A 25,949-nucleotide genomic window follows, 5' to 3' on the forward strand; every position below is an offset into this window, starting at 1 on the left:
ATCAATGCAAAAAGAAGTTTTAAAAATGTCCGTTTTTTTGGGAGCAGTGATTTTAATAATGCTTAAAGTGAAACAATAAAAGTGTAATATTCCTTTAAATTTCGTACCTGGGGGGTGTCTATAGTATGCCTGTAAAGTGGCGCATTTTTCCTGTGTTTAGAACAGTCTCTGCACAAAATGACATTTCTAAAGGAAAAAAAGTAATTTAAAAGTACTCGCGGCTATAATGAATTGTCGGTCCCGCCAATACAGATAAAAGTCATTGAAAGAAACGGCATGGGATCCCCCCCAGTCCATTACCAGGCCCTTTGGGTCTGGTATGAATATTAAGGGGAACCCCGCACCAAAATTAAAAAAAAAATTTGAGGGGGTCCCCCCAAATTCCATACCAGGCCCTTCAGGTCTGGTATGGATATTAAGGGGAACCCCGCACCAAAAAAAAAAAAAAAAAAACATGGTGTTTGTGGGGGTCTGCGGGCGGGGGGCTTATTGGAATCTGGAAACCCCCTTTAACAAGGGGACCCCCAGATCCCGGCCTCCCCCCTGTGTGAAATGGTAATGGGGTACAAATGTACCCCTACCATTTCACAAAAAAATTGTCAGAATGTTAAAAAAGACAAGGCACACTTTGGGACAAGTCCTTTATTAAAAAATAAAAAAATAAAAAAATAAAAATGTCCCACGAAGTCCATTCATCTTCTTCTCTCGCTCTGCCGATGGACCAAAAAAGAAAAAACAAAACAAAACCGCGACTGACCCACCTCCATGGGAGGCACCCGCTGTATGACGCATCTTCGCTTTGACAGTTCTTATAGAACTGAGGGTGGGGCCACACAGTAACGTTCCCGGGTGACCCCGCCCCCCTCTGACGCACGGGGACTTCCCCATGGTTTTCCCGGGGTATCAGAGGGGGGCGGGGCCACCTGGTTACGTAAACGAGTGGTATGTTTTTTATGAGACGGCATATGAGATGATCTGGCCTCCGAGAAAAGCCTTGCCAGCTTCCCAAAACAGGGAAGTTGTCTGCGTGGGATGGGTTGACTGAAGAGAAGTCTTGCTATGCCTCCTCCATATATAATTAGAAGTCAGAGTTGTTGTGAAGATAAAATGGGAAGCGCAAAATCCTGGTTTTAGAATGGAAGTCAGGGTTGGCAAGAGTTACTGAGATTGGAGCGTGATCTGAAATAGCTATGTCATGTATATCTGCTCCGGAGATCATTGGGACAAGACTGTCAGTACAAAAAAAGTAGTCAATTCTGGTGAAGACGTTATGGGGAGTAGAGTAGAAAGTGAATTCCCTGTCCGCTGGATGGAAGAGTCGCCAAATGTCAGAGAAGTGGAGAGAGTCCATTGTAGAGGCGAAATATGTTAAGTTGGGATAGTTGGGTTGTTCGCAAGGGTGTTTTGGTGTAGATCTGTCATCTGTCGGATGTAGTGTAGTGTTGATGTCACCACCAACTGTATGAGGGATATTTGGGGGGTTTTAGTAGCCTAGTAGAGATCTTGCCAAAAAAATTTTTCTGGGGCTATTGGGAGCATATATATTGGATATCATGAGATCTCTGATCCCTAATCGGATATGTGCGACCCTGACTGTCAGGTTATACAGACACGACTTTGCATGGGAGGTTTTTGTGTATTAGGGTAAGAACCCTGGCCTTACGCCCAACAGCATCAGATCCCAGGACAGTGCCCACCCAGAGTTTTTTCATGCGATGAAAGTTGAGGGATGATAGGTGGGACTCCTGAAATAGGGCAATGTCGGTTTTTAGTCTCTGAAGATGGCGAAGTATTTTAAGTCTCTTAATAGGGGACCTAAGACCTTTCACGTTCCAAGAGGTGATTTTTATGGGGGGAAAAGTTTGAGGGGGGGTTGGGCTGGTATTACATTAGTGTAGGATGTTAACCTGATGGGAGGAACTGTAACATTGGTGCAGGACAGTGCAGTTGTCTTATGAGAGTCAGCTACTGCCTGTGTGTCTGGAGTATGACAGGTGGTGTAGGGTAGAGGTGCGTAAAGTGGATGAAGACATAGAGGGGGAATAACACTAAAAAAAACATAGTACAAAACATTGAATGAACTTTGCTTTTTTTCCACATGGGTTCACCGTATAAACCAGCTCCCATTACTAACCCATTTGGTGTAGCAATGGCTTGCCCATTTTGTTATCAATTTCAGCAAGCTTGGGTTGTTTTAGAGGGAGGAAGTTAGCTGTATACAGTGAGGCCACAGAGGACATTTCAGAGAAAAGGAGATTGATTAAGCATAAAACATAGGCCTGCTAGTGTGTCAGAGGCGTTAACAGAGAAAGGACCTTTGTATAGGTGGAAACCACCCTAAGATAATCAATAAAGGAACATACAAGTACCTGTTTGGTATCGGAGCGGGTTTACGTGACTCCGGAGTCAGCGAGGGTTAAAACGGTGATCAGAACCAGAGAACTTGAGGAGCTTGGGAGAGTCCTTCCCTGGGCTTATTTGATCCTGAGGACGAGTATTTGGGGCAACCCTGGATGAGGCGTTGGAGTGCGACTCTGCGTGTAGTGAACGCAGGAAGACTTCTGCTTCTGAAGGCTCCTGGAAGGAGAGCTGGTCCCCGTTGGAAACTTTAAGGTGGAGGACTGCAGGAAAAGCCAAGGTGAATTTCACTTGTCGCTGGTGGAGTTCCGTGCAGACGTGTTGAAAGGTTTTCCTTTTTTTGAGAGATCAATGGAGTAATCCGCAAAAATCAGAACCTTGACTTCATCTATCTGTGTTCTGGACTGCCTATATTTTTGCAGAATAGCAGCTTTGTCTGAGTAGTTTAAGTATTTAGTGATGATTGGGCGGGGGGATTTTCTACTGAGGCTGCTATTGTGGGGGTTAAAAGCGCTGCCACTGATTGAGCTATACGCTGTGCTGCTGTCTCCTTGGTGTGAGGAGGAAGAGGCTGTGCTGCCGCTCACCTCCATTTCTGGCGCGTCCGCCATGTGTTCTAACAAGGCCGAGGCCTGCGGCCTCGATTAGCGGTGACGTGGCAAGTGACAATCTGCATCTGGTGACAGGCGACGTGGCAAATGATGTGGCAAGTGGCAATCCGCATTTGGTGGCAGGCAACGTGGCAAGTGACAATCTGCATCTGGTGACAGGTGACGTGGCAAGTGACATGGCAAGTGACAATCCGCATTTGGTGGCAGGCGATGTGGCAAGTGACAATCTGCATTTGGTGGCAGGCGACATGGCAAGTGACAATCTGCATCTGGTGACAGGCGACGTGGCAAGTGACATGGCAAGTGACAATCCGCATTTGATGGCAGGCGATGTGGCAAGTGACAATCTGCATTTGGTGGCAGAAGATGTGGCCAGTGACAATCTGCATCTGGTGACAGGTGACATGGCAAGTGACAATCTGCATTTGGTGGCAGGCGATGTGGCAAGTGACAATCTGCATTTGGTGGCAGGTGACGTGGCAAGTGACAATCTGCATCTGGTGACAGGTGACATGGCAAGTGACAATCCACATTTGGTGGCAGGCGATGTGGCAAGTGACAATCTGCATCTGGTGACAGGTGATGTGGCAAGTGACAATCTGCATCTGGTGACAGGCGACGTGGCAAGTGACATGGCAAGTGACAATCCGCATTTGGTGGCAGGCGATGTGTCAAGTGACAATCTGCATTTGGTGGCAGAAGATGTGGCAAGTGACAATCTGCATCTGGTGACAGGTGACATGGCAAGTGACAATCCGCATTTGGTGGCAGGTGATGTGGCAAGTGACAATCTATATTTGGTGCCAGGCGACGTGGCAAGTGACAATCTGCACCTAGTGACAGGTGACATGGCAAGTGACAATCCGCATTTGGTGGCAGGCGACGTGGCAAGTGACATGGCAAGTGACAATCCGCATTTGGTGGCAGGCGATGTGTCAAGTGACAATCTGCATTTGGTGGCAGAAGATGTGGCAAGTGACAATCTGCATCTGGTGACAGGTGACATGGCAAGTGACAATCCGCATTTGGTGGCAGGCGACGTGGCAAGTGACAATCAGCATTTGGTGGCAGGCGACGTGGCAAGTGACAATCTGCATCTGGTGACAGGTGACATGGCAAGTGACACACTCGGGGCTCCCACTGATTCTGCATTATGGTGAGTTAAACTATTTTATTTTTTTATAACAATGTAATAATAGTCATAATGCGCTTCAATCATCCTGACACAATAACAACTATGGTGCCGTGATGATTGAAGCGCCAACACCAGCCATTTCCCCGATAGAGTTACCCAAAAAAAATATATTTTCTGACAGTGCCCCTCCCGAGACTAGACTCTGGATCCGCCTCTGGTTCTGGAGGACATGAACCTGGCTTCTGACTTTTGGCCAAGGCTTTAATAGACCTTTGCGATGAGAGCTTTGTGGTTGTGCCACTGGAGGGTGGATGAAGCTTCTACACAAGCCCTTTGTAATATTCTCCATAATGGGAGGTTGTTGTTTGGCAAAAACCTGGAAAATGATTGGCTCTATAGTGTCAGCGGTAGAGAGTCCAGTGAACATGCAGCTTCTGGAATTTGCAAAGGTACAAAGATGAAGTGATAGAAGATGGATTCACAATACCATGGGTTTTTTCTGATTGGTGTTTGTCTTTCTCCAGTGTCCTTGAGTATGAAGATTCTTCTGAAAATTTGGACAGAACGTGTTTATGCCATACAGGTGCTTTCCACCTGCCAAGGTGGCCTTGGTTTTCATTGCTTTACCAGATGTCATAAGCACCACCATTCCTGTTTTCGGTCAAACAAGACCTTTTATGCCAATGTCAATGGCAGCACCCCAGTCCAGTGAGAGTCTATTTTAATAGCCTGGCTATTGAATCGGCCAGACCAGAGGTGCAGGGATTCTCGTCTGAGGTGATTCAAGCCTTGGTGAAGACCACAAGACCATGAATGCTACATATGAGAGGATATGAAGGAAGTTTGTTCTGTTTGCTCAACAAAGTTTTTTTTTCTCCTGTGTCCCCAGCTCTAGCCAATATCATGGACATTTTTACAATTAGGATTACAGGTTGGTCTAGCATACAACTCCATTAAAGTACAGGTCTCTGCCTTTATCCTCTTTTTCAGGTTGCAGGTGGGTGGAAGAGCCATTCAACAGATGCTTCATGCAGGCCGTAATCCATATACGACCACCAAGAAAATCCTTGTTCCCGTCATAGGACTTAGATTTGGCACTGAAATCACTAGCACATGCATCCTTTGCTCCAATAGTTTAATTACCATTGCGGTTCCTAGTGGTAAAACTAGTTCCTCTGACAGCGGTTGCTTCAGACAGAAGGATGTTGTAGATTGCAGCGCTTTCCTGCAAAGATCCCTCATGTGTCTTTTTACCATAAATAGTGACACTATGTCCATCTCCAAGTGGTATCCAGTTTCCAGGAAAAGCTGGGGCAGTCCCTCCAAGCATTCACATGAAGTCACTGAGTACACATCAGGAAGACTTCATGTCCTTACACCAGGGCCGTCTTTAGCGCAGGGCAAACGGGGCACTTGCCCTGGGCCCAATCTTTGTTGGGGGGCCCGCGCTAGCCGTGAATTGGGGCCCCGATGACAGCTTTGCAGAGCGCACGGAGGACACGGGAGGATGTATTCCTCGTTAGCCAGCAGAGAGGGGGCGGGGCTGGGAGCTCCACTGACGCTCTGACCCCGCCCACGTGCAGCCTGTGTACTCGGAAAAGAGCTTCTGTAGTGAGAGCCAGTGATCGGAGTGGGAGCATCAGTGGAGCTTCTGGCCCCGCCCCCTCTATACTGGCTGGTGAATACAGAGGTCCGGGGGCGGGGCCGGGAGCTCCAATGACACTCCCACTCCGATCACTGGCTCTCACTACAGGCGCTCTATTTCCAGTACACAGGCTGCACGTGGGCGGGGTCAGAGCCTCAGTGAAGCTCCCGGCCCCGCCCCTCTCAGCTGGCTAGCGCGGAATACATCCTCCCATGTCCTCTGTGCGCTCTGCAAAGCTGTCATCGGTGCGACCATTCACGGGTGATGTGGGCCCCCCAACAAAGCATCAGTGGAGCTCCCAGCTGCTTTAGTGACAGCAGAGAGTGGAAGCCCCGCCCACACACCTGAATGTATGTAGTAAGTTTGGCTGGCCAGGTATGTCCTTACAACCATAGAATGCCTGAGTGTTTAAACCCTGAGCTGTGTTATTAAACTGTAAAGCTGTGCATTGCTGAAAGTTCTCTGACCATCCCCTGTATAATGTCTGCAGTCTCTGTCTCCTGCAGTATGTCCACAGTCTCTGATTGTCTCCTGCAGTATGTCTGCAGTCTCTGATTGTCTCCTGCAGTATGTCCGCAGTCTCTGATTGTCTCCTGCAGTATGTCCGCAGTCTCTGATTGTCTCCTGCAGTATTTACACAGTCTCTGATTGTCTCCTGTATTATGTCCGCAGTCTCTGATTGTCTCCTGCAGTATGTCCGCAGTCTCAGATTGTCTCCTGCAGTATTTACACAGTCTCTGATTGTCTCCTGCAGTATTTACACAGTCTCTGATTGTCTCCTGCAGTATGTCCGCAGTCTCTGATTGTCTCCTGCAGTATGTCCGCAGTCTCTGATTGTCTCCTGTATTATGTCCGCAGTCTCTGATTGTCTCCTGCAGTATGTCCGCAGTCTCTGATTGTCTCCTGCAGTATGTCCGCAGTCCCTGATTGTCTCCTGCAGTATGTCTGCAGTCTCTGATTGTCTCCTGCAGTATGTCCACAGCCTCTGATTGTCTCCTGCAGTATGTCCGCAGCCTCTGATTGTCTCCTGCAGTATGTCTGCAGTCTCTGATTGTCTCCTGCAGTATGTCCGCAGCCTCTGATTGTCTCCTGCAGTATGTCCACAGCCTCTGATTGTCTCCTGCAGTATGTCCGCAGCCTCTGATTGTCTCCTGCAGTATGTCTGCAGTCTCTGATTGTCTCCTGCAGTATGTCCGCAGCCTCTTATTGTCTCCTGCAGTATGTCCACAGCCTCTGATTGTCTCCTGCAGTATGTCTGCAGTCTCTGTTAATCTCCTGCAGTATGTCCGCAGTCTCTGAGTGTCTCCTGCAGTATTTCCGCAGTCTCTGATTGTCTCCTGCAGTATGTCCGCAGTCTCTGATTGTCTCCTGCAGTATGTCCGCAGTCTCTGATTGTCGCCTGCAGTATGTACACAGTCTCTGATTGTCTCCTGCAGTATGTCCGCAGTCTCTGGTAATCTCCTGCAGTATGTCCGCAGTCTCTGATTGTCTCCTGCAGTATGTCCACAGTCTCTGATTGTCTCCTGTAGTATGTGTATTAATGTGCCCCTTTACTTGCTCAATTATTTGGGATTGCTCCACTGCTCAGTGAGAGGTAATGATGTGCATGAACCTCTAGCAACCAATCAGCAAACAGTAGGGATCTGCTTTAATCTCTAGCAACCAATCAGTAAGTGCTAATGATGTGCTGTAACCCCTAGCAACCAATTAGTGAGCGCTAATAATGTACATTAACCTCTAGCAACCAATCGGCAAGCAGAAATGATGTGTTGTAACCTCTAGAAACCAGCCAGTGAGCAGTAAGGATAGGCTGTAACCTCTGGCAAACAATTGCAATCGCTGCGTGATCTTCTGCAGTAAACTGATTTTGAGTCTACCTGCTATTTTTTGTATGTCTCAGAATGGAGGGGGGGGGGGCCCAAGAAAATGTTTTCCCAGGGCCCAATCAAAATTAAAGACGGCCCTGCCTTACACAAGTTGCTAACAGTGTACATGCAAAGGTCAAAGACTTGAGGAAAGTGGACAATCTTCATTTTGCCATCAGGTTCTTGAGTCATCTTCTATTGGTTTACCAGGGTGATTAGATTGGCATGCAGGAAGTAGGCCTGCCTGCTCAGGAACAGGGGCAAGCTTCTTCGACCTGAGGGTGGCAGCCTTTGGGACAGTTATGCCGGGATTTCAGTAAAGGATATATGAGAGATGGCTAGCCCTTCATTCGACTGTACAAGCCAGGCGTGCAAGTTCTGCAAAGTTGGAACAAGACATATAAATTATTTTTATCTTTGGCAGTTTTTCTTTGATTTTAAATGTTTATTTTCATGTGTTCTCTCCCACCCATTTATTCAGCTAGTTATAGCCCATTGTGTGCTGATGTGAGGTATGGCCAGGAATACAGAAAATTGTTATCAAATACTTACCGTAATTTTCTTTTCCTGACCTATCCTCATGTCAGCACAAGACTCCCTCCCTAGTGGCCTGTGGCAGGCTAGATTATTGAACACTTCAGTGAGGGAGGGGCTGTCTTTTATTTAGCTAGGAAGAGGTAATCCTGTGAGCTCCAGAGAAGGCGTTAACCCATTGTGTGCTGACGTGAGGATAGGCCAGGAAAGGAAAATTACGGTAAGTATTTGATAACAATTTTCCGTAATTTCGCTCTCTTGTAATGTGATGGGATTACCAAATTGAGGAAGATATGTGTGGCGAAGTTGTAAATGATGAAACAGGTGAGAGTTATGCTATTTCAATTTAAATTTCAAATCCTCAGATTGAAGAAGTGTGCCATTCCTAACAACATCCCTCACCTTTTTAATATCAAATTTGGTCCATATAATAGGGTCAGGATATTTATGGAAAAAGCTAAGGATTTAGAAGCTTTTTCCACACCCCCCACAGTAATAACTGTGGGGGATGAGCTGATGGAGAAAATAAAAGTACAGATGTTAGGTGGAGGCACTATAGGCTTCTCTGAAGAGAAAAGTTTTCAGCGTTTGCCTAAAAGTGGATAGAGTAGGTGATAGTCAGACAGATTGGGGTAGGGAATTCCAGAGGATGGGAGAGGCCCGGAGAAGTCCTGGAGGTTAGCATGGGAGGAGATGACAAGGGAACTAGAGAGCAGGAGGTCTTGGGAGGAACAACTGGTTGGTGTTTTGAGACTAGGTTAGTGATGTTGCTGGGGGCCAGGTTGTGGATGGCTTTGTAAGTTATTGTTAGTATTTTGAATTTAATTCATTGGATGAGTGGCAGGCAATGAAGGGATTGGCAGAGGGGGTAGCAGGTGCTGAGCGGTTTGTAAGGTGGATGAGTCTGGCAGCAGCATTAATGTTGGACTGAATAGCCTATTTAAAGGTAAGCCATTGAGGAGGGAGTTGCAATAGTCGAGGCGAGAGATGACCAGGGAGTGGATTAAGAGCTTTGTGGTGTTATTGCAAAAGGAGAGTTCAGAGTCCATGATAACACCTAGCACCCTGGCATGTGGGGATGGGTTCATTGTTGTGTCATTGATCTCAACAGATTGGTTGGGAAAAGGGACACGTTGGGGAGCAAATATTATGAGCTCAGATTTGGACAGGTTGAGTTTGAGGAAGTGGTGTTACATCCAGACTGATATTTCTGTTAGAAAATTAGTGATGCGTGAGGAGACTGACGGAGTGAGCTGAGGGGTAGTGAGATAGATTTGGGTGTCATTAGCGCAGAAATGATATTGGAAGCCATGGGAAGCTATCAGCTGACCCAGGGAGGAGGTGTAGATTAAGAACAGGAGAGATCCAAGAACAGAACCTTGGGGGACCCTGACAGAGAAAGAAAGAGGAGAGGAGAAATTAGAATTATAAGTGACACTAAAAGTGCGCTGGGATAGGTAGGACAAGAGCCAATGAATAGCACAGCCACGGAGACCAAAGGAGTAAAGTTTTTTGAGGAGGAGGGGGTGATTAAAGGTAGCAAAGGTAGTCAAAAAGGTCCAGAAGTAGGAAAACACAATAGTGTCCATTGGTTTTTGCATTGGTAATTTGTCAGTTTTAGCAGAGCAGTGTCTGTGGAGTGTTGAGGGTGAAATCCAGACTGAAGGAGATCAAGAAGATTATTCTTAATGGGGTGGTCACCAGGTATTCAAGGAGTTTGGAGGAAAAAGGGAGCAAGGAGATTGGGCATAGGTTGTTAAGATTGGTGAGGCCCACGGAAGGCTTTTTAAGTATGGGGGTGACTAGTGCATGTTTTAGAGAGTTGGGGAAGATGCCAGAAGAGGGAGAGATTGAAGATGTGGGTTAGAGAGTGTAGAATAGAGTCAGAGGGTGACCGCAGTATTTTTGGGGGAATCAGCTACAAAGAAAAGCTATGCCATCTGCCCAGCCCTTTCTGTTCTCTACGTCATTCACAGAGCTCATCTTATTACAATGACACAATGTATCACATTCTGTGATTGGGCAGAGGAGACCATTCATCTTCTCCACCATCCATGCACAGAATGTGATGCAATGCGGGAGTGTTGTAAGACAAGCTCTGTGAATGGTGAAGAAAGCAGGTTGAGGCTGGCAAGCAGTGCAACATTTCTGTGCAGACGAGGCTGAAGTTAGCATAACAGTGCTGGAAGACAGCCACTGAGGATAGTATCTGGCAACTGTGAGGAAGCACAGTGGAGAAGTTCTGTAGCAAAAGCTGACACTTAATGTTGCATACACACATTACACATAACAAAAAGTGTATACTATATAGAACATTGCAAGGAGAACAGAGTTGAACTCATCTCAGTTATGCTGGCAGTATATGGTGCATGTGTGTCTATGTAATCTATTTATCTATCTTTCTACTAATTTTTCTAGGGCAGGCCATACATGAGTCTTTTTTTTCATTCAGCCAGCAAGTTGAATGAAAAAAAAAAAAAAAAAGCAAGAGCCGATTTCCTCATCTACACATCCAATAAGAATGGGAAAATCCCTCCCACTAAGCTATAGTCTTCTGACAGGCTGGTTGCACACAAGTTGATCGACTTGAGTACAACCAGCTAGCCCATACGTGGATGAATCCATATATTGACGGCTTAACAGTTTTACGGGCACTGATTATCATCAATATTTTTTTCTGTTATGGAATTGTTGCTTCAATGCAAAGAATTGTTTTTTAAAATCATTAAATTGCTACCTTCAAATATCATCTGTGCTATATGGTCTTTCCTACATACATAGATTCAATAAAATATTATTAATGAAGTTTACTACTTAAAAAAATACCTTACTGTTTTTTTCCAAGTTCATTTAAACCATTAACAGAATTCAATAGATTAAAATCGTATCATCGCATAGTGGTCATGCGGATACGGAATAAGTTACAGGTGCCACGTCTTATATACAATAATTTAGAAGAACAAGAGGATATTGGTGGGCTCAAGACTTTATAGGCACAATAATGAGGATAATATGTAATTAAAATATTGTTTTATTTCGAAATTATTATAAAAAAAGGGGGAAGGAAGATAAAAAATAGGATGAGACAATCACAGTTTACAAATTATGCACTCCATACACATTTGGTTGGTTAGTGAAAAAAGATAAGCGAAACTTATGGAACCAACAAGAGACATGCAGCTTATTGATCTATATAGTTACAGTACATTTCGTTGAACCAAGCGCTATGTGATGGTGGCAATCAATTTCTGTATGAGCTCGACATGTTACGCGCCGCATGCGCTTCTTCAGGAGCACAGAATTAGGATACTGTAATGGATAATACATTTTGTGAAGGAAACAACATCATTTTATGTCTATATATGAACTTACATCTAAACAATAAAGTAGAGTGGTAAAAGAAAGGCTGTTCTTATAACATCAAGGGGGTATCCGTCTTGCAATGATCAGGCGGAGCAAAGACAATGTGGGGACGAATGCAACATGGTACAAATCAATAGTAGGAAGATAGGATGAGTTGTGGGGTATAACGTAAGATATAGAATCAAGTAGGGTTAAGGTAAGAAGCAAGGAAAGTGGGAGGGGAGGAGGGAGATAAGGGGAAAGAGGGGGATGGTAAGAAAAGGGGGGAGGGGGGGGAAGGAAAGAGAGAGGGAAGATGGGGAAAGGAACAGGGAAGGGAAGGAGATGTGGAAGGAAGGACTGGGGGAGAGGAGGAGGGGGAGGGAAAGGAAGGGGGGGGGGAGGGGGGGGGGAGGGAAGGGAAAGGGGGGGGGGAGGGGAAAAAAAAGGGGGGGAGGAGGAGGAAACAGGGAAGGCAAGGAGGGGGGGGGGGAAGAAAAAGGATACCGATGAATAGATAGTGTATATGGATGTCTATATGTAAGTGTAAAAGAATATTTTTGAAATAATAAAAATAACTATAGCTAATAACAAGAGGCTCAGAGGAAATTGTATTATTAAATGTATTATTAAATGGTAACATATATAGCAGGTGATATATGATGTATATTGTGTATTGAAGATGGCATTAGTGTTGAAAATTAACTTAATAAAGTTAAATTGCACTTACCCTGATAGATTTATGACTATGCTTAGGAAGAAAGAGGAGGTAAAAACAAAACCACAGCGGTCTCCTTAGTAAGTATTAGTAATTCCCAGCACTCTCAGCGGTAATTGTTTGATGGAAGGGGATATATAATAGTCAGAGGCAGAAATAGAAGTTGCATCAAAGTGCATAGAGACTTTTATTCCTTGGGAAGCTATTCAGTCTGAGCCCCAATCCTGCTGAGTCTGTTAAATCAGTGAAAATTATATTATGAGAATAAGCCATAAATGAGCTATGATAGAAGATGGTAGGGATGTAAGCTTACCTGGATATGTAGCATATAGATCGTAAGTGGAGAAGTTGGTGGTGGGGAGCCGCACAGCCGTCCGGCCGCAAGCGACTTGTGATATGGATAGTACAGAGAGAGACGCCAAACAGGCGTCTCTTGTACATCTGCCCCGCCTGTAGTCACCAATCGGCGTAGCCGACGTGACGTCATTCAGGCCGGCCGCTGGCGCGTACTGCGCATGCCTGGATCCCCGGCGGACTCCGAACAGCTGACGGAGCGTCGGGGATAGAGGAGGCAGTCGCGTCCTGGTAACCCAGCAACCGGGGCGGACCCGGGGCCACCGCGCAGACTCCCCATCTCCAACGAAGGGCTAGACGGCTGACGATGCAGGGAGGGGGAGAGGGTGGTACCGCCCCAGCATCCCGGCATAGCAGAGATACAGGGAGGTCCGCCGCCAATAACTCACCCCTCGGTGCAATCAGACAGACGCCCGCTCCCAGTGGAGGAGGAGGGGAGATGTACAAGAGACGCCTGTTTGGCGTCTCTCTCTGTACTATCCATATCACAAGTCGCTTGCGGCCGGACGGCTGTGCGGCTCCCCACCACCAACTTCTCCACTTACGATCTATATGCTACATATCCAGGTAAGCTTACATCCCTACCATCTTCTATCATAGCTCATTTATGGCTTATTCTCATAATATAATTTTCACTGATTTAACAGACTCAGCAGGATTGGGGCTCAGACTGAATAGCTTCCCAAGGAATAAAAGTCTCTATGCACTTTGATGCAACTTCTATTTCTGCCTCTGACTATTATATATCCCCTTCCATCAAACAATTACCGCTGAGAGTGCTGGGAATTACTAATACTTACTAAGGAGACCGCTGTGGTTTTGTTTTTACCTCCTCTTTCTTCCTAAGCATAGTCATAAATCTATCAGGGTAAGTGCAATTTAACTTTATTAAGTTAATTTTCAACACTAATGCCATCTTCAATACACAATATACATCATATATCACCTGCTATATATGTTACCATTTAATAATACATTTAATAATACAATTTCCTCTGAGCCTCTTGTTATTAGCTATAGTTATTTTTATTATTTCAAAAATATTCTTTTACACTTACATATAGACATCCATATACACTATCTATTCAATCGGTATCCTTTTTCTTCCCCCCCCCCCCCCTCCTTGCCTTCCCTGTTTCCCTCCTCCTCCCCCCCTTCCCCCCCCCCCTTCCCCCCCCCTTCCTTTCCCTCCCCCTCCTCCTCTCCCCAAGTCCTTCCTTCCACATCTCCTTCCCTTCCCTGTTCCCTTTCCCCATATTCCCTCTCTCTTTCCTCCCCCCCCCCCCTCCCCCCTTTTCTTACCATCCCCCTCTTTCCCCTTATCTTCCTCCTCCCCTCCCACTTTCCTTGCTTCTTACCTTAACCCTACTTGATTCTATATCTTACGTTATACCCCACAACTCATCCTATCTTCCTACTATTGATTTGTACCATGTTGCATTCGTCCCCACATTGCCTTTGCTCCGCCTGATCATTGCAAGACGGATACCCCCTTGATGTTATAAGAACAGCCTTTCTTTTACCACTCTACTTTATTGTTTAGATGTAAGTTCATATATAGACATAAAATGATGTTGTTTCCTTCACAAAATGTATTATCCATTACAGTATCCTAATTCTGTGCTCCTGAAGAAGCGCATGCGGCACGTAACATGTCGAGCTCATACAGAAATTGATTGCCACCATCACATAGCGCTTGGTTCAACGAAATGTACTGTAACTATATAGATCAATAAGCTGCATGTCTCTTGTTGGTTCCATAAGTTTCGCTTATCTTTTTTCACTAACCAACCAAATGTGTATGGAGTGCATAATTTGTAAACTGTGATTGTCTCATCCTATTTTTTATCTTCCTTCCCCCTTTTTTTATAATAATTTCGAAATAAAACAATATTTTAATTACATATTATCCTCATTATTGTGCCTATAAAGTCTTGAGCCCACCAATATCCCATTAACAGAATTCACATATATTAGTCTGTTAAAAATAATTACTGTACTCCATGCATAAAATACAAAATCCCCCAGACGTGCAAAAAAAAAAAAAAAGGAAAGAGTTAAAAAGTCCCAATAAGTAGTAGACTACTTTCATGAGCAGACATACTGTGCCTGGTATCCAGCTTTGAAATCCACTTCAACATCTGCTGCCAGCACTTCAATGAACCTGGTATAACTTGCAGAATAAATCCACCACCACTCTAATTTGCAGCAGATTTGTGTAGTGTTTCTAAAAAAACACTTCTCTTTATTTTTCTTTCCCAATTTTTCCCTTTCACACATCTTCATTTGTGGTGTTGTTCTCTTGTGCTTGTAAAGTAGAAGTCTGGTCTAAACCTCTGGTCATGTGATCTCCCCAATGGCTGGCTTCAAGAGAGAGGAGAAGGCAGCGACAACGGCTGCAGAGCCTGGGCGGTGATGTCACTCAAAGGCTTACTATGGCATCTGTTGACTGCTGTCTTTCCTCTCCCTTGAAGCCGTCACTGGGAGCTGATCACATGGCCAGACTGGAGCACCCTTAGTTCAGGTAAGTCTACACATCTTCCTTTTACAAGGTAGTTATTATAGGGCTTAGAATGGGGGTGGGAGCAGATGTAAGTTTAGGTTTGGACCAGACTTCTACTTTAAGCTCTTGCTCACTCTATTTTGCTCTCATTCACTCTCGCTCTCTTTTTTTTTTGCTCCTCTTCGCGCTTATGCTCTTGCTCACTCTCTTTTGGTCACATTCATTCTCACTCCTCTCTTTTATTGCTCTTATTTGCTCTCGCTTGCTTTTCTCGAAATATAGGTACTGTATGCAGTCAGCCTGGGGCAGGGCTAAGAAGGGTAATTAGCAAAGTCCCTCCTCTTCAGCACTGCCTATTAAAGACATTTAAACTCACTGACAGGGTTGGCTCTAGAACTTCTTGGAAGCAGGAGGACCATGTGACAACCAAAAAATGTGGGAAGAACTTTCTGTAGGCCTGTTTCATGGATGCTTGCTTTCCCCCTTGATTTACACAATTGGTGGAAGATGCGATGGGCAGATTGAGGGGTGCAGGCCAGTCCCATGCCATGGAATAATACCACTTAAGTGAATAAATCATGAACAAAAGAAATAGGGTTGCTGGCCCAGAAGCTATCACTTGCCAGTGCAGCACAACAAAAGACTAACAACTTGCTGGCCGAACAGATTGTGGTCCTACAAAATACAGTGACCTAGCAAGCTGCAAGGCTCTAATGCCGTGTACACACGACCAGACTTTTCGACCAAACTGGTCCGACGGAATGAATCTGTCGGACATTCCGATCGTGTGTGGGCTTCATCAGACCTTCATCAGACCTTTTGTGTCGAAAATTCCGATGGACCTAGAAATAGAACATGTTTCAAATCTTTCCGACAGGCTCTAGTCTGATCGAAAAATCCGTTTGTCTGTATGGTAGTCCGATGGACAAAAAAGGACGCAAGTGCAGCTATTGGCTACTGGCTATGAACTTCCTTATTCTAGTCTGGTCGTACGTCATCATGTTCGAAACGATCTGACTTTGGTGTGATCGTGTGTAGTCAAGTCCGTTTTGTTGGAACTCTGTCACAACACCGTTGGAACTCCGTCGAAATGTCCTTCGGAGTTCAGGCGGACGAGAAGTCTGCTCATGTGTACGCAGCATAAGACAGCCTTGGAAGTGCTGGTAAAAAAAAAAAAAAAGATAGCATTGGAAGAGTGAGGACTGTGGACCATAAACATATAGCCTTTGGTGTGGTGCTGTATAACTCTTATAATGTACTTTCTGAGCTAGAAGCAGTTACAAATGTTGCAAACATAGCTGTTTGGGAGAATGGCAACCCTTCTGTGCATATGAAGGAGGTCCTGGGAAAGAAATTTCTTTTCCAAAGTAAATTTTGTATCTAATGTTGCAAACCAGGCAAGTATTGTGGATAAGGCTCCTAAAAGGAGAAGTTATCTTCTTGTTGGTGATTTAATTGTAAGGGGTGTTTCTTTAAGAAATCATGTAGAAGGGTCAAAGGAAGTTAGGTGTTTACCTGCTGCTACTGTCAGGAGGTGTGGTTTAAATATTGTCAAAAAAGGTAGTGAATAGTGCAATGTTGATGTTGTTGTGCATCTTGGCACCAATGGTTTGTCCATAGCTCCCAACTGTCCCTGATTTCAAGGGACTGTCCCTGATTTGGAACAAAGTCCCTCTGTCCCTCTTTTCTCTTCATTTGTCCCTCATTTAGGTCTGATCTATATAATTGTATATAAAATGAACTTTTTTTATCTTTTAAAAAGTAATCCCAGTGCTAAACCTTTCATCAAATTTCTAAATTGCTGCATTTGTAAATTCCAAAAGCCAATAATAATATATAAGGAATATAGTGGTTAAAATAAGCACTTGAGGGTTTGACTAATCATTTTTTTTGTATAATTCTCCTTTAAAGGGGCGTGACAAGGTGTGTCCTATAATCAATAAAAAACCTGCGCTAGGTACATGTATAAAGAATAATCAATAATAATAAACCGTGATATGGGTCCTGCTGCTGAACACTATAACCCCGATATAAGGCAAAACTAGTAGTGGATAATAATCAGTGCAGCGCTGGACAAAAAACAAGGTGAATAGCAATAAAAATTAATATTACTAAAAATAATGACAGCAAATATAAATGATGGTATATGTGCTATAAACAATCCAGTGAAATAAACCAATGTGTAGATGTTCATCAATACATAGCCGTGCTTAAAAGTCCATTATATTGATAAACATTAAATAATAAAAGAGGGGGTGAAAAAAAGGGAGGTGAAAAAAATGTCCAAAAAATTATAACAAATAAATAGTGAAAAAAAATTGTCCAAATATGTGATAAGTGCAGAAACGATCCAGCGATGTAATCGATAGTGACACCCACCACCGGGGAAAAATAAAGGCTTACCAGAAAGCCTGCGACCGCCCTTATTCAGGGGGGTCAAAACAGGCTCAGTAGATCAATGTTGGTATCTTGTTGAAACCGCAACCGATATCCTATGGATTACCCTCAGTGTTGGCTTCTCATCATCAGTAAGAGATACTCGAGAAGAATGAAATAATTCCAGAAAGGACCAGGTGACCAAAATTCAGGCCAGGACGAACCATAAAAAAGAGAGAGGGGACTCCAGTAGTGCAGATAACCAGGGACGTTTTAATAAAAGTTAAATTAAAAAATACATTGCGCCAGATTGCGCATAAAATGCATGTGGATATCAATAGCATATAAGGTGCATATAAATGGTTAATGCACTATAAGTTATCCCAATACAGATGCACAAGGTCAAATCGTAAGTGCACAAAAAGATGCCTCTAGGCATCAGCAGAGAGACTGCCACGACCAGCGAAAACAGAAATCTCCACCGCCGTTGAAATTAAAAACGCGCATGCGCGATGCGAGTTCACGTTGTGACCCTACGGCCGTTTCGTCACAACTGACGTCATCAGGGGTACGTGATCGCGCACGCGCATGTGTAATAAGTAGCCAGACAGCACTTCCGAAAGCCGCGCTATTGGCTGGCCTGGACGAAGCTGGACACTGTGATTGGCTAATCCGGAAATCCCACCCAAAAGGCACAATGAGAGACACCTGAACACCATAACAGTGAGCAGCTGAGACGCTTTCCAAACATAAATAGAATAGAGTAAACTCTCAGAACTAGTGCCATCTAGTGGACATTTAAAAAATCCCTAAGAAATCACTTTTAAAACCATTTAACTAATGGAAACTGACAACTATATATCTAGTATTTATGTCAACATGCTGTTATGCCGTTATGCCAACTCCTGCCATTTTATAAGCAGCAAAGAGGTAACAATATCAAGCACAACAGAGACGAGGTCAAAAATATGATATATAAATTGAAGGAACACTAGCATCAAAAAAAAGGTCCGCTAGAAATAACTACCTTTTTTCCCAAGGATAGACATCATTGCAGATAGACATACTATTTCTCAATAATACAAGGGCCTCATCACAAGATCACCATGAAGGTGTTTATATTGCCATAATTATAGTGAACATAAGAATTAAAAATAAAAAATATAAAATATAAAAATAAATAAAAATGGGACCCTAAGTAAACAGTTTTGAGTACCATAGATAGTAATAAGGTAACAAGTGGTCGGTCATCAAATTCAGTCACTAGATTGCAAGGGTCAGAACCCTTTAAGATGGGACATCAACTATTGTTAATAAAACAGTTGATGTCCCATTCTATATTCAAGCCATTGGTGACATGGGAGCCTAATTTGTAGATCCAATTGGTCTCGGATCTAGAAAAAGTCCTCTTCCCATTGCTGCCACGCCAATGGGGACGTATTTCTCTATGCCAATGAAAGTGGTGCCCGTCGGGTCACGGTTATGCACAAGGGTCATAGTGCTTAGAAACACTATGCTTATCAAAGCCTTGCTTGATGTTGGTGATGTGTTCACCCAACCTCACATGCAACATTCTAGGAGGCATCTTTTTGTGCACTTACGATTTGATCTTGTGCATCTGTATTGGATAACTTATAGTGCATTAACCATTTATATGCACCTTATATGCTATTGATATCCACATGCATTTTATGCGCAATCTGGCGCAATGTATTTTTAATTTAACTTTTATTAAAACGTCCCTGGTTATCTGCACTACTGGAGTCCCCTCTCTCTTTTTTATGGTTCGTCCTGGCCTGAATTTTGGTCACCTGGTCCTTTCTGGAATTATTTCATTCTTCTCGAGTATCTCTTACTGATGATGAGAAGCCAACACTGAGGGTAATCCATAGGATATCGGTTGCGGTTTCAACAAGATACCAACATTGATCTACTGAGCCTGTTTTGACCCCCCTGAATAAGGGCGGTCGCAGGCTTTCTGGTAAGCCTTTATTTTTCCCCGGTGGTGGGTGTCACTATCGATTACATCGCTGGATCGTTTCTGCACTTATCACATATTTGGACAATTTTTTTTCACTATTTATTTGTTATAATTTTTTGGACATTTTTTTCACCTCCCTTTTTTTCACCCCCTCTTTTATTATTTAATGTTTATCAATATAATGGACTTTTAAGCACGGCTATGTATTGATGAACATCTACACATTGGTTTATTTCACTGGATTGTTTATAGCACATATACCATCATTTATATTTGCTGTCATTATTTTTAGTAATATTAATTTTTATTGCTATTCACCTTGTTTTTTGTCCAGCGCTGCACTGATTATTATCCACTACTAGTTTTGCCTTATATCGGGGTTATAGTGTTCAGCAGCAGGACCCATATCACGGTTTATTATTATTGATTATTCTTTATACATGTACCTAGCGCAGGTTTTTTATTGATTTTTGGTCTATTTTCTTTGATATCCAAATCTGCAGCTGGTATTTCCTTAAAATGGATATCTTTGAATATAGGTCCCAGGTAGTTATAGACACTACGGGAGTCTTTGATGGTAGAGATGATCCGAGGGATGACCTGGCTGGATGTTTCCTCAGATTGAAAAATCTCACCGTTACGGAAGTACATCTAAGATGGGATATTGCTTACCTAGAGGAGTATATAAAGGAAAATATGGTCCCTAGGAGCTTAAGGTGGGAAGTCAATCCCAGAAAGAGGATAATGAACTAGCGGAGTGGTTCAAGTATTTTAATGAAGCTGGGGTGGGCTTTTTGCAATTTTTGGTGGCTAAAAAGAAACGTAGACTCACCATGTTGGATTTAGAAATTAATAGCATTAGAACCAAACGTACCCCCTTTAAAGACGATCAGGAATACTTACGTAGATCTGAATCTTTAAAAACTATAATGATTAAGGAAGAAAATGAGCAAAAACAAAAGAAAAAAAGGAAGTATAATAGGGATGCTAAGGATTATAAGGACAACTTGGTCTTTAAATGGCAAATACCCCCCTCCGCTGATCCTCCCATTGCCCCTGTTGATCATAGTTTGCAACCTTTAACTATGATTCAAGAAACTAGAGCGGTTCCTGCACTTAAAACATATCCTAATTCTTTCCAACCCCCTAGAGGTAGGAGACCACAACGACATCTGAGCCAACCCAGGAATGGAAGAGGAAATGATAACTCCCTCCTCGTTCATATCAGTATCCACCTCCATCTTGGAGACAAGAGGGCCGGATGAATTACCAAAGCCGTAATGGAGGTTATCACCGCCAGAGCCAGCAAAGCTCTAGTACTGGACGTCACCATTATGAAAACAATGGTGAACGTGAGCAATATGAGACCAATGTTAATGTTAGGAATAGATTTTCACCTTTGGTGGATGTTACTGAAGATAGGGCATCAAACTTGGGTGGAAACCTTGATAATATTCCCTGTCCACCTCCAAACCAACATACAGGAGAAAACCGTTTTAGACGGATTTTCAGTTGGTTGGCAGAGGAAGGAACAAGAGAAATGGCGACGCAAGAGAGGGTGCAGAGGGGGGGGGGAAGCTTCACCCCAAAAAAGGAGGAGAATCTAGACGCCAATGGCATTATAAACCTGAGTAACAAGGAACTTACTAAAGATGAGCTCGCCACTCTCAATAAAGGTTTGAAGTTTGTCCCACCTCGTAATCTTGACAAATTTCAAACGTTTATTGACGTACAAAAGTACACACGTAAATTAAATATCAAAAGATACATTATGAGCAACTCATCAAGACAATTAACTAGGGAGGCAGCTGTGGTGATCCATTCAGGATTGTCCAATGCTTCGCTGTTCAATCCGTCTGGTAGTTCAGCGCCCAATGTCAGTATTTTTCGGGATTTGGTGCTGAATGACTTGACTAAGTTAAAATTAAGATCGGTGCGGGCTCAGCAGAACATCAGAATAGGAATAGAGACTCTATGTAGTAGGAAGGATATAATTATACGCCCCGCGGATAAAGGCGGTGCTATAGTTATTCTGGACAAAGATTCCTACAGTAATGAAATGGAGAGAATCCTTTCAGATGTGGATACTTATTGTCCTTTGTCATCAGACCCAACAGTCGCATTTAAACGCGAGTTGAGTGCTCTGATAGAAAAAGGATATGACATGGGAATCCTGAATAAAAAGGAAAAGGAACATTTGGTCCCTCTAGCTCCCCGCTTACCGGTCATGTACATCTTACCGAAAGTCCATAAAACTTTGGTGAACCCCCCGGGTAGGCCCATCATCAGTGGCATAGATTCCATTACATCACGTGTGGGTAAATATATTGATTTTTTTCTTCAGCCACTGGTGGTGGGCACACCTTCATTTCTTAAGGATACGAAGCATGTTCTGATTCTATTGAATGAAGTAGAATGGAAAGCTACATATATGCTGGTGACAGCTGATGTCGCATCGCTTTATACATCGATATCCCATCAGTTGGGACATGAAGCGGTGCGACATTTTCTCTATCGAGACTCCAATATCCCCATCACACAATGCAAATTTGTGATGGAGCTATTGGACTTCTCGATGGAGCATAATCACTTTTGGTACAATGGTACACACTATTTGCAAGTGAAGGGGGTGGCCATGGGAGCTAAGTTTGCTCCCAGTATGGCCAACCTCTTCATGGCCAAATGGGAAGAAGATGAAGTTCTGCATGAAAGGCCTGCACAACTCATCTTGTGGAAAAGATTTATCGACGACGTCCTATTTATATGGGACGGCGATGCTGAATCTGTTGCCACTTACCTGTCTGTTCTTAATAATAACAACAGGGGTATAGTGCTTACTTATGAAGCCAGCCCAACCCAGGTCCATTTTCTAGACCTGGTTATAAAAATTGATAATGGTAGAATTATCACCTCCACCTTTTTCAAACAAACTGACAGGAACAGCTTCATTCCCCTTGACTCCTGCCACCATCGTTCATGGTTAACAGCTGTTCCCAAAGGACAATTTCTGCGATTAAGGCGGAACTGTTCAAATGTAGATCAATTCTATAAGGAAGCCTCTACACTAAGGTCTAGGTTTTTAGACAAGGGCTATGATTCGACAGCCCTTGATTCTTTAATCTTAGAGGTAGGGAATAGGGACCGTAAGGACTTATTGGTAGAAAAACCTCCCCAGACTGAGGACCGAGAGGACTTTGGGTTAGCCTTTATTACTACCTATTCAAGCCAACATTGGGCCATAAAGAGGATCATAAAAAAACATTGGCCGGTTATTAAAAACGACCGGATCCTTGGACCTCTACTGGCAGATAAACCTCGGGTTTTATTCAGGGGGGCCACTAGTTTAAGACATATGTTAGCACCTAACATCCAGATCCACCTGCACGCTTGAGTTTTTTTGGTGACCTAAAAGGTTTTTCCCCATGCAGAAGGTGTACAGTATGTAGGGTCAACACATTAAAAGATAGGAGATTGACGGAATTTACCTCAGTCAACACGGGTTTAACATACCCTATCAAATCACTCATTACATGCACCACAAAATGTGTTGTATACCTTCTGAGGTGCCCGTGTGGGCTAGAATATGTGGGACGTACCATTAGAATGTTGCATGTGAGGTTGGGTGAACACATCACCAACATCAAGCAAGGCTTTGATAAGCATAGTGTTTCTAAGCACTATGACCTTGTGCATAACCGTGACCCGACGGGCACCACTTTCATTGGCATAGAGAAATACGTCCCCCATTGGCGTGGCAGCAATGGGAAGAGGACTATTTCTAGATCCGAGACCAATTGGATCTACAAATTAGGCTCCCATGTCCCCAATGGCTTGAATATAGAATGGGACATCAACTGTTTTATTAACAATAGTTGATGTCCCATCTTAAAGGGTTCTGACCCCTTGCAATCTAGTGACTGACTTTGATGACCGACCACTTGTTACCTTATTACTATCTATGGTACTCAAAACTGTTTACTTAGGGTCCCATTTTTATTTTATTTTTATATTTTTATATTTTTTATTTTTAATTCTTATGTTCACTATAATTATGGCAATATAAACACCTTCATGGTGATCTTGTGATGAGGCCCTTGTATTATTGAGAAATAGTATGTCTATCTGCAATGATGTCTATCCTTGGGAAAAAAGGTAGTTATTTCTAGCGGACCTTTTTTTTGATGCTAGTGTTCCTTCAATTTATATATCATATTTTTGACCTCGTCTCTGTTGTGCTTGATATTGTTACCTCTTTGCTGCTTATAAAATGGCAGGAGTTGGCATAACGGCATAACAGCATGTTGACATAAATACTAGATATATAGTTGTCAGTTTCCATTAGTTAAATGGTTTTAAAAGTGATTTCTTAGGGATTTTTTAAATGTCCACTAGATGGCACTAGTTCTGAGAGTTTACTCTATTCTATTTATGTTTGGAAAGCGTCTCAGCTGCTCACTGTTATGGTGTTCAGGTGTCTCTCATTGTGCCTTTTGGGTGGGATTTCCGGATTAGCCAATCACAGTGTCCAGCTTCGTCCAGGCCAGCCAATAGCGCGGCTTTTGGAAGTGATGTCTGGCTACTTATTACGCATGCGCGTGCGCGATCACGTACCCCTGATGACGTCAGTTGTGACGAAACGGCCGTAGGGTCACAACGTGAACTCGCATCGCGCATGCGCGTTTTTAATTTCAACGGCGGTGGAGATTTCTGTTTTCGCTGGTCGTGGCAGTCTCTCTGCTGATGCCTAGAGGCATCTTTTTGTGCACTTACGATTTGATCTTGTGCATCTGTATTGGGATAACTTATAGTGCATTAACCATTTATATGCACCTTATATGCTATTGATATCCACATGCATTTTATGCGCAATCTGGCGCAATGTATTTTTTAATTTAACTTTTATTAAAACGTCCCTGGTTATCTGCATTACTGGAGTCCCCTCTCTCTTTTTTATGGTTCGTCCTGGCCTGAATTTTGGTCACCTGGTCCTTTCTGGAATTATTTCATTCTTCTCGAGTATCTCTTACTGATGATGAGAAGCCAACACTGAGGGTAATCCATAGGATATCGGTTGCGGTTTCAACAAGATACCAACATTGATCTACTGAGCCTGTTTTGACCCCCCTGAATAAGGGCGGTCGCAGGCTTTCTGGTAAGCCTTTATTTTTCCCCGGTGGTGGGTGTCACTATCGATTACATCGCTGGATCGTTTCTGCACTTATCACATATTTGGACAATTTTTTTTCACTATTTATTTATTATAATTTTTTGGACATTTTTTTCACCTCCCTTTTTTTCACCCCCTCTTTTATTATTTAATGTTTATCAATATAATGGACTTTTAAGCACGGCTATGTATTGATGAACATCTACACATTGGTTTATTTCACTGGATTGTTTATAGCACATATACCATCATTTATATTTGCTGTCATTATTTTTAGTAATATTAATTTTTATTGCTATTCACCTTGTTTTTTGTCCAAGGTGTGTCCTATACCTACATGCTTTTGCTAATAGATCTCCCTCGTTCCCATCTCAAAAAGTTGGGAAGTATGGTTTGTCCCAGAATAATGTGCGTTCTCTACAGAAGGAGTTTCAGAATTTAGGTCAGGATTTTCACCAGTTAGGGTGCACTTACATTTTCAAAGGTCTTACCTATCCATAATGCACAACAAGGGAAAGTCCTCATATAGCAGAGTTCATGATGCTAGCAGGTGGTCTGATATTGAGCTATGTGAGCGTCTGCATCCCACACACAAGGTCACTGAGCTTCTTGGTATGGAATTTAGGAGTTTTTTGGACATGCATTTAAACTGAGAAATGGGGGAAGAGATTTAATTGATGAGGAACATTTCTGTCCCCAGCAGGTTAAAACAAGTGGGAGAGTTTGTTTTGCTAAGGACTGGGCTGATGGGGTTATTAATTCAGTTAAAGTTTCTGGTATTAAAAATACAGCAGTTAATGGCAGGGTTTGTCCATTCATGTGCAACAAGCTTTGTGAGCAGACAGCTCTCACGTATGTCTATGGACAACTTGGACTTTTTTCCATTTACAGAAACATAATTCCAGGATTCAAGTGAGTGGGAAATAAATATATCAGGGTACACACTATACAGCAGGGATATGCAATTAGCGGACCTCCAACTGTTGCAAAACTACAAGTCCCATCATGCCTCTGCCTCTGGGTGTCATGCTTGTGGCTGTCAGAGTCTTACTATGCCTCATGGGACTTGCAGTTCTGCAACAGCTGGAGGTCTGCTAATTGCATATCAAAATTGCAAAGACAGAGTGGGAAAGAAGGACAGGAGGGGGGTGTTGCCATATGTCAAAAATAACATAAGGACAACCTTAATTCAAAAAACAAATGAAATCCTTGAAACTCTTTGGGTTTGCCTTCCAACCAGAGAGGGATCTTCCCTTAGAATTGGTGTAGTATACAGACCCCCAAGATAGTATGAAGATTATGATATCCTTAAGGATGAGATAACTGAAATGGTAATGAAAGGAGGGGTTTTGATTATGGG

This window comes from Aquarana catesbeiana, linkage group LG02 (genome assembly GCF_042186555.1).
Source record: "Aquarana catesbeiana isolate 2022-GZ linkage group LG02, ASM4218655v1, whole genome shotgun sequence".
Lineage (NCBI taxonomy): Eukaryota > Metazoa > Chordata > Amphibia > Anura > Ranidae > Aquarana > Aquarana catesbeiana.